Consider the following 9,349-nt stretch of genomic DNA (forward strand, 5'->3'; position numbering starts at 1 on the left):
CCCCCCCCGCGGTGGCTTCCCGCTCACCCGGCTCGGCGGCAGCGCCCGGCGGATGCACGGCGCGTGGGTCGGCTGCCTGGCCCGGCCTCCTGCCTCGCCGGCCCGGGGTTGAGGGACTGGGTGGGGGCGATCTCCCCGTCTGCTCCCAACACCTGAGGAAACTGACAGAAAAGTTTGAGAACGAAAAGTCCAATCGTCTTTCAGCTTCCGCCCTCCCTCTGACACTCCAGCCACGGAAAGGAGCAGGAATTGCCCAAATCTCTGAAGCACCACGACTAGCTGCAAAGCCTGCCCACCGACCCTCTTTAGGCGATCGGGGCGCTCCTCTCCGCAGTGTACGCGCACTTTCCGGGTTCCACGAACCCTCTGGAATCCCCAGGACCTCTCTCTGTTTAGAAAAGCCCCTACTAAGGCCACGCCAGCCTTGCAAGCCTACGCCGAGCACCCCCTGCCCCCCAGTCTCTCCCTCTCGCTGTCTACACTGACTCTCTTAGTTTTAGCACCTCTCTGTCTACACATGCTGTCTCCACAGACCCCTAACTTCAACCCTAATAGGAAAGGTTTGGCTGCAGGCCCGCGACGGCCCCTAATGAGGGCTTCTGCTTTACGCCAGAACTTTTCATTTCAGCACCAGTCTTCCCTTCCCTGGTAACTCTCTAGATCTGGTTTTTATTCACCGACCTCTCCCTCCGTCCCCACATCCCTCCTCATCTGGTTTTGAATTTCATTGGAAGTATGTTACCCCCCCCCCACGTCCCCCACCCAAATGTAAAGGCTTGTGGGCTTCGACTCCCACCCGCACCCCCACCTCCTCCACTCTCCCTGGCAAGGCGGCCGAGGCCTGAGCCTGGGTGGAAGTCGGGGACAGGGGTGTGGTTAGGTAGGGAGCCGCTGGCTCTTCGGTTCTAACTGGGAGGAGTCGGCCTGGGGCGGGCTCTGCAGGCCCCGCCCCCATCGGCCAGGGCAAGCCCCTGGGCTTCGTGGGCAAGTCCCTTTCTCTCTGCTCACTCCTGTGATGTCTGAATCCAGGCCTCTGCTCTCCTTGGCTGTAAACTCAGTGCAGGGATTGTGTCTTTTTTAATATCTTGTAGGAAGCAGAGTACAGTGTAGTGGCTGATAAATAATAAATAATAATAATCTACTGAGGGTGGCAGGAGGACTGAAAGGGAACGAAGACACCAGGGAAATGGCCCATTGGTATTAGAGTAACTGCATTTCCTGAAAAAAAAAGAAAAAAATCGAATGAAGTTTTGGTGTGTGAAGCCTGGGGACAGAGGAGGGGACAGAGCAAAGCACTGCAGAGAGGAATCCACCCTTGATGATGGAGTCAGCCAGGAAAAGTGGTGTGTCATTAAGAGAGGGTGACAGAGGCTGCCTCGAAGGGGGAGCAGCGTGGAGGGGGGAGAGGGGGGGAGTTCACCAGTGTCCTGGAACGCCTGAAGGGGAACAACAGATGTGGTTTGAATGCTAAATTCTTAAAATGGTGCATGAAAAGTGATTGAAGAGCAATGTAGATAGGAAAACGGAGAAAGGGAGACTACTGGGGATTTTCAAAATTACAAAGGTAAGATCTCAAGTAACTCAAGGTAGAGAGAAGGGCAAGACCCAGTGAGTCAGTGTTCCTTTATGTCCCCTGAAATGACCTGCATGAATTCACCACCTGTGGGAAAGCAGGACCCCACCGGCTATGCTCTGGAGCAGCACATTGGACAGCTGGAGGCACTATGGGAACGTGGCTACGGTTTGCAGGGGCTGGGCTAGGTTACCGTCCGGCAATTTGTATCACTCACAATGTCTTACAGATCATTTTGAGTGATCCTCAAGTGAAAGAAGAAACTATGCATCCAAGAATCTTTCCTTGGCTGCATTTCTAAGTGCAGGTGTGAGGATTCTCCCAGTTTCCCTGTTGGCTGTTATCGGAGAAGGGAGACTGTGCAGAACCTGCATCCACACAGAGGGGGGACCTCCTTTTGACTCGGTGATGCCAAGGGTGCCAGTCCAGGCATGCTGCAACGCCTCTAGGGCTGGAGCTTGACAACAGCTCACCAAGGGTGACGGCTCATCAGGAGAATGAGAAAAGCTGTGTGAATTAGACTCACAACAGGCATTTCTACCCTCTCCTCACCCCACCCTTCTTTCATCCCCAGAGACTGAATGCAAATAGGAATTTCCAGAGTCTGAAGCCAAGATCAGCCTTCCTCTGCAGTGAGGCTCTGCCTAGCTGGGGACTGTTGGGCTTGGACACTGCTGCTTAGGAAGGGTTGCTCTGGTCTAGACATGAGCACCGTTTCATCTGGAGTGCTGTCGTTCATGTCATCTGCCCCCATTCCCCCAGGGTCTTGGCGACATAAGCTGGATGCGCTATGTGTTGTGGAAGGGACCGCCTCTCTTTCTGCATAGACCTTGCTGGGGTCTAGGATCTGTTCTATTTACTGCCTGCTCTGTGGTATATGAGATCTGGTCCACGCTTGACACCAATCTCTCTGCATGGTACATGGGATTTGTTGGGTGTTGCACATGGGAACTTTTTTGGCCCTGGTCCAAGATTTCCCCACAAAGCACAGGATCAACTAGCTCTGTGGAGTGTGCTTCAAAAGCTAGCTCCCCACGTCCTGAGAGAGATGCCCCCCTAAGATGGGCTCTGGATCAGAGCTAATTTATATGTTCCAAGCAGATGGGCTGTGAAGGAGTGGACCCACAATGCACAGGGCAGTAGATTGAAATGCCCCAGAACCTCCTGTCCCTACTCAGAGCATAGACTCTTATGTGTGCAGTCAGTCAAAGGCTTTGTGCTAGAAGGCCACAACTGTCACCTAGAGAGGCACCAAAGGAAGCCACATCAGGACTGCCTGGGAGTGCTACATAGGCCCATTGTGGCAGAGATGGACTTCTCTCCTTATTTGTATTTGTAATAAGAACCACAATATAACAATCATCTAGTCAGTGGTTACTCCATGCCAAGCATTGTACCAGGTATTCTAACCGTGACATCTTGTTAAGCATTACAGCAATTTGTGGAATTAGTATTATCAGCCCCAAAGAGGCACAGAGAGGGTAGGTGATCTCCTGCAGTCACATAGCCAGTAAGTGGCAGAGCTGGAATTTGAGCCTGGTTGGTTCCAAGGCCTCTGTTCTTTTCACCACACTCAGTGCACAAATGCAACTTCTTTGGTCATTAACTCAGTGCATTTCCCTTCAAGTAGACATAGTCTTTGCTGATGTTGCCTTTTTTTAGCAGCCAGGCCTGGACCCAGAACTGGAAATCAGTCCTAGGATAGAGGACTGATGTTAGAAAAAGGAAAAGCATTTCTTTGATTACTGACCGCATAGGTCACTTGGAAGCGTGGACATCTCATCAGAAACCCTCAGGTCTGAGAGGACGTCTGTTTCCAAGAGTACAGTGGGTGTACACAGAGAGGAGCCAGCCTCTCCGCTGGTTGGGGTTTTGTGTTTGCTGCTTTGTCTTTCTAACATTATGCTCCACTAAAACCACCCCCATTTGGCATCAAAAACATTAATAAATCCGACATAAGTCATTGTCCCTCCAGTGGTTAATCAATCCATAAAAATCTATTTAGCACCTACTGTGTGCCCAGCCTTTCAACCCCATGGTATTGATTAAACCAGGAAGTGAGAAGTCACAGCTGCTGAATCTCCACGGTGGCCACCCTGCTCTGTGATGTGTCACAAAGGCACATCCTAATCATTCGATCGCCATTTGCTGAGAACCTCCTGCGTGCTCAGCGCTGTGCTGGGTGCTCTCAGGAATACCAGGTGGCTTACACTCTGCTCATTTTCACCTGCCTGTCCTCCAAAAGGGATTGAGGCACCTGAATGCAGTACTTGGTTCTTGTTCTTGACAGAGGTTAAGGTAACAGAGGTTGTTATGAAGAAATGACACTGTGCTGAGTTGTGCGGGGGTCCAGGGGTTGATCTGTAAAGGCTGGGCTGGTCAGGATACCTTCCTGGAAGAGGCAGGTCTCAGGCTGGACCTGAGGAGTGAGGAGGTTTCCACGGGAGGCAGAGGAGCTCAGACCAGCCAGAGAGGAAGCAGGGGTCTCCTAGGAGGGCAAAGGAGGTAAGTCCCTGGATTGGGGGGTGCTTCATAGTATCATACTTTCTGAAACACAGCTCATTAACAGTCATTTACTTAGGGTGAAAATAAAATTGTAATTACATCCTTTGCCCAAATCAGTGAACTGTTAGATTCTAAGATTCAGAATAAAACCAGTGGTGTCTGTGTTGGCATTCTCAATGGTAAGAATTCAGAACCTGCCCCCACTCTCCACCCCAGTACCTCTTGTTTGCAGTGGTGGAACTGCTAATGAGACAGAGCCAGTAGCAATTTTCCCTGGGTGGTTCTGACAGGAAACACTGCTTGGGTGTTTTAAGAGAGCAGCCTCTACTCTCCCCATTGATAAGGTGATTTTTTTATCCACCCTGGTTGAAGAAATGGATTTAATGGCTGCTCAATACATATTTATTGGGTGTTGAATTGTTCACCTGCATTCTTTCGATGTTTAAGAAAGGGCCAGTGTTTCTCTGTGAGAGAATGCATAAAGAAGACCCAAACGATCGGGTCCTGGTAGTAGGCTTCAGTGTTAGAGGGTTCTTTCACTCATTGAAGCAGGGTCACTAAAGGGAACCCTCAGCAAACTTTGAGAGAAGACTGAATGCTTCTAGTCTGTTGCCTAAACATATTTTTGAGCTATTTTTAAGAACACAGAGCTAAAGGGCCTGCTTCTTCCCCATTTGGCTCCAGAATCCATTGGTGCCACTCTTTCAAGCTCCCTCTGAGTTTTCAGCTGAACTTAGGGCTGGGACCATGTTATTGGTGTGGTCATTTTGAAGCCCTGAATTGGGCCAGAGGCAGGACATGACCATCCATTCAGGGCAAGTGACTGCCCTGCCTCGGCTGTCTCTAGGAGAGAGATTGTCGTGTTTTCTGCCCTCTGCCTGGACTCAGGCTGCCCCGAGAGAGTCATGGTCCACGTGGTCTGTGGAGGGAGCACAGCAGGAGGCAGAGGGACCAAGAAGCAGAAGCGTTTGGCAGCAAATCTCATTTTCATCAGCTATTTAATGAACATGCCAGGTCCAGGGCTGTGTCTCAGGAGTTACTGTTTATTTCCATATCCCCAAGCTGAGGCTGCCTGCCATGTTCACAGACAAAAGGCAGACCCCCCCCCCGCCCCCGCAGAGAATAACTTCACTTTTTTTCCCAGAAAGGGGAGGCGTTGGGAATCAAGCTTGATGCACTCTTGGAGTCTGAGATCAATCTCATTTTGCAGCCGGAAGCACCTAATGGTTTTAGCTATTTTGGATCCTTTGGAATATGTGACCCTATATTTCATCTTCATGTTTATCCCTCCTAGAATTTGTGATGCTGCATACACTTTCTGTGCGGTGGGTCTGGGAGGAAGAATTTGTGAGGTCCTGCCCAGTGGAAACATTATGGGGCCCAGAGGCTCTGTCCTTAGGGAACCAGAGGAGACAAGAAAGTAAAAAGCAACAGGGCCTGAACTCAGGGTACCTACTGAATATTTACTAAGGATCTTAAAAATAGCCAAAGTTTGTGATAAAAGTCACCATCTGGTCCAGGTGCATCTTGCTGTAAGAACATATCATATATGAAAATCTAAAATGATAAAACAGGAGGACTTGTTAGTTTGCATTACAAAAGGATTCATGGGTTTCCCCGCAAGTGCAGCTTTCCTCTTTGATATTTAATCTGTGGCTGATTTATCAGAGATTCCATTCATATACAACAAGCCCAAAACACCTTAATTTATTTTTATTTATTTAAGACTTGTCACCTACCTACTATCAAGAGGTCTTGAGCAACTTACAAGTTAAAACATAGGGTGAAAGGAGACATTTAGGAGTGAAATAGAATACACCCCACCCCAAGGGGGGAGACAAGGGGGCCGTGGGGTTAGAAACATCAAGCACATGAGATGAATAGGTTTTACAATTAGGCTCTCTAAGGAAAAAAAGGGCAAATGTGCCAGGTTACCTGATTGTATAAAGGGAGGCACGTTTGTATCGGGTAATAAAAGATGTTTTGAATAGAAATTGCGTAAAAAAATCAGAGACTGTTATAAATGGTAGAATGTAGTATTGTCGAGATAAAAGGTTTCTATCCTAGACTTTTGAAGACAAATGCTAAATGTGGAAAAAGTATTACACTACAGGCCTGTTATGTTAATATTTTTCCCTCCTTCTAAACCTTTGAAAAATATTTACCAGGCGATTTCATTAAAAAAACATTTCTATCCTTTGTAGATTTACTTATTGCCGATTCAGGAAAAGGGTTGCAAAACGGACACATTTTCTTAAGGTGGCTGTGCATTTTCTTAGAAAGCATCAGGTATTTCCTAGCTACAGTCTAAACCCTTGATAATGTCAATCTAGCTTCAGGTCAATTTCAAAATTAGCCAGAGAGTTCTGACTAATGTAAAATTTTACTAAGAACAACCAGAAGTTAAACATTAGAATAGGTGGGCTTAGAAAAACCTAAGGGACATTGGAAAGAGTCAGATCAATATTTGGAATCTGGGATATTTATATACCAATCTGCAGATAAATCCTATTAAACCGAATTTAAGATTTTAAAAGGGTGACAGATAGGACCTCATCATTATTATCAAGGCTGTTCTTCCTGGGAATCAAAATCAGTATGTAGCAGTAGATGCACACGTATTGTTCAAAAGCAACAAAGTTTTCATTGGGGCAACAGTATATAAAATAATGATGTCCTGCTGATGCAAATATTAATAATAGCCGATAGTAGTTTAGCACTTACTATGTGCCAGACACTGTTCTAACCCTCTAACTTCCTTTTAAAAATTGTTTCTTATATTCCTTACAACAACAAAAAATGTGGGAATTGATGAATGCTGAGTCTAAAAATGTCAGCGCAGACACACAGAGACAGAGGTAGATGCTCTGTGATTTGTAGGGAGTCTGATAGGACTCATTGGCTAGATGGGGGATATGGCTGGCTTGTTCTGGACATGCGAGTCCAAACCAGAATGGAAGTTGGGTGTCATGTTGTCCCTTTTCACTATCTAAGTACATGCCAGGTGCACCATTAAGCTCTAAGCATTCCCGGCTGATGGTTTTACCTCTCATGCCACTGAAGTCTCACCTAAAGGAATCTGGAAGGTGGGATTAGAATGAGAGAGAGAAGCCCAACTGTGTTAGTTGTCTATGGCTGTATAACGCATTTCCCTCAAACGTATCAGTTCAACAACATTCATTATCTCATCCAGTGTCCAGGGGTCAGTATAGTTGGGTGGTTCTGGTTCAGGGTTTCTCCTTGAGGTTGTAGTCAGACATCAGCTGGGGCTACAGGCATCTCAAGGCTCCAGTGGGGCTGGAGGAGTTTCTTCTAAGCCCACTCACATGGCTGTTAGCTGGAGGCCTCAGGTCTTTGTCATGTGGGTCTCTTTCCAGGGCTGCCTCAAGACATGGCAGATGGTTGTTTCCTGAGCAGCAAGTGATGAGAGAGAGAGGGGTAGGGATGGGGGGGTGGAGGGTGGCGGGGAAGAGAGCGAGAGCGAGAGAGACAGGAGCTGCAATGTCTTTTATAACTTAATCTCAGACAAACAATGTAGGCCACCAGAGGCTTCACATGAGAAGGGACACAAGCCGTGAATACCACGTGAATACCAGGAGGTGAGATCATTGGGAGCCCTCTTGGAGGCAGACTACCCCATCAATCACCACGGAGCTCGTGATTTCCGGAGAGGGGAGGAGTGGGCATGGTACGGTGTACTTACAGGAGTTCCGGAGTTCAGGATTCTGAAGGTCCCCACCCAATCAGAGGACGTGACATGAGACTCCAAAAGGGAAGATGGCTCAAGAACTCTTCTTGATGAAATTCTTATATGTGTAATTGACGATGCTCCTGAAGAGAAGTCGTAAGATGGGACGAGGTGTTGAGGAAACTAAAATGGCTCCTGGAACGTTGGCCCTTTGAATGCAGCTGGCAAAAGGAGAGAAGAACATACGTGCAGTCAAGTTACACAAACCTCATTGGATGATTAGGTCTAATTAATTAAGGCAGCAAAGTTGTAAGCATAACCAAAAAGGTTTTTCTTCTCTGACATGAGCAGAAAATCAAGAAAGGACCTGATCGGTGATCGTGGTACGTTGTCTAAATGCTAAGGATGTCTGTGGAGAAAATTCTTAGTGAGTGCCACTAGGTACCAGGCAAAGTGCCAGGTGCTGAGGATACAAAGGTAATTAAGAAAAGGTCTCTGCCCTCCAGGATCTCCCAGTCTAATGGGAAGACACACATATAAACAAACGTTATTCAGAACAATCAATACCATAATGAGATTCAGTGCAGGTAGAACAGGGACATTAGGAAAGGCACTGCCAGTGCTACTTGGGGGCAGGTGGGTCAGGCAAGGCCGTCCGGAAGAGATTACGCTTGAGTCCTGAAGGATGAGCAGGAATTCACCAAATGAACAACAGAAGCAAGAATCACCGAGCACAGAGGCGTGAGAGCAGGGTAGGCCGGGAAGCTGTTATTTATTGCTTCATGTGATTAGAGCAGGGTGGAGAGTGCAGAGAGGGCCAGGGAAGAAAGAGGAGGCCACTTCGCAAAGGGCCTTGGAGGCTCTGCACTGGGGGGTGTGTGGGGTAGTATTGCTCAAAGTCGGGTCCTACATTAGGATCACGTGCGAGGCTTGTGAAAATGCCGATTGCTAAGCCTAACCCTTTGTCCACATCGACAGATTTTTTTCACCATAATTGTTTTTCTCTTCTTCCTGGGCTAGACTGCATTTCCCAGTCTCCTTTGTGGTTAAACTATATTTCCCAGCCTCCTTTGCTGTTAGACTATACTATTATATTTTCAGCCTCCTTTACTATTAGGTGCAGGCATGTCAATGGAATATGAATGGAAGTAATATGTGCCATTTCTAGACCTGACCCATGAAAATCTGCCCTGCATGTTCTCCATACTCCTCATTTCTTCATCTTGATGCAGGCAAACACAGGGATCTTGGAAGCTGCCCGTTAAAGATGGCAGAACAACAAAATTGAGGAAGACCCAAGTCCCTGAATTATTGTTTGGGAGAACCGCCCTTTGATCCGGAACACCCATTTTTAGCCTTCAAGAGAATGAGAAGTAAAATTTTATGTGTTTGAGCTGGTGTACGCTTCTGAGTTTGTTTGTTTTTACAGCTAGTGTTACCCTAGCAATGGACGTGGCCTCTGAGGAGAATTCTCTGGAGAATCTGTGTTTTTAACAAGTGCCCCATAGGAGTCTGAGAATCACTGCTGGAGGCAAAGAGGAGCCAGCCACTCACGGGTTAGGGCAGACCAAGTACACGGTGCT

This window comes from Hipposideros armiger, unplaced genomic scaffold (assembly GCF_001890085.2).
Source record: "Hipposideros armiger isolate ML-2016 unplaced genomic scaffold, ASM189008v1 scaffold_0, whole genome shotgun sequence".
In the NCBI taxonomy this organism is placed as follows: domain Eukaryota; kingdom Metazoa; phylum Chordata; class Mammalia; order Chiroptera; family Hipposideridae; genus Hipposideros; species Hipposideros armiger.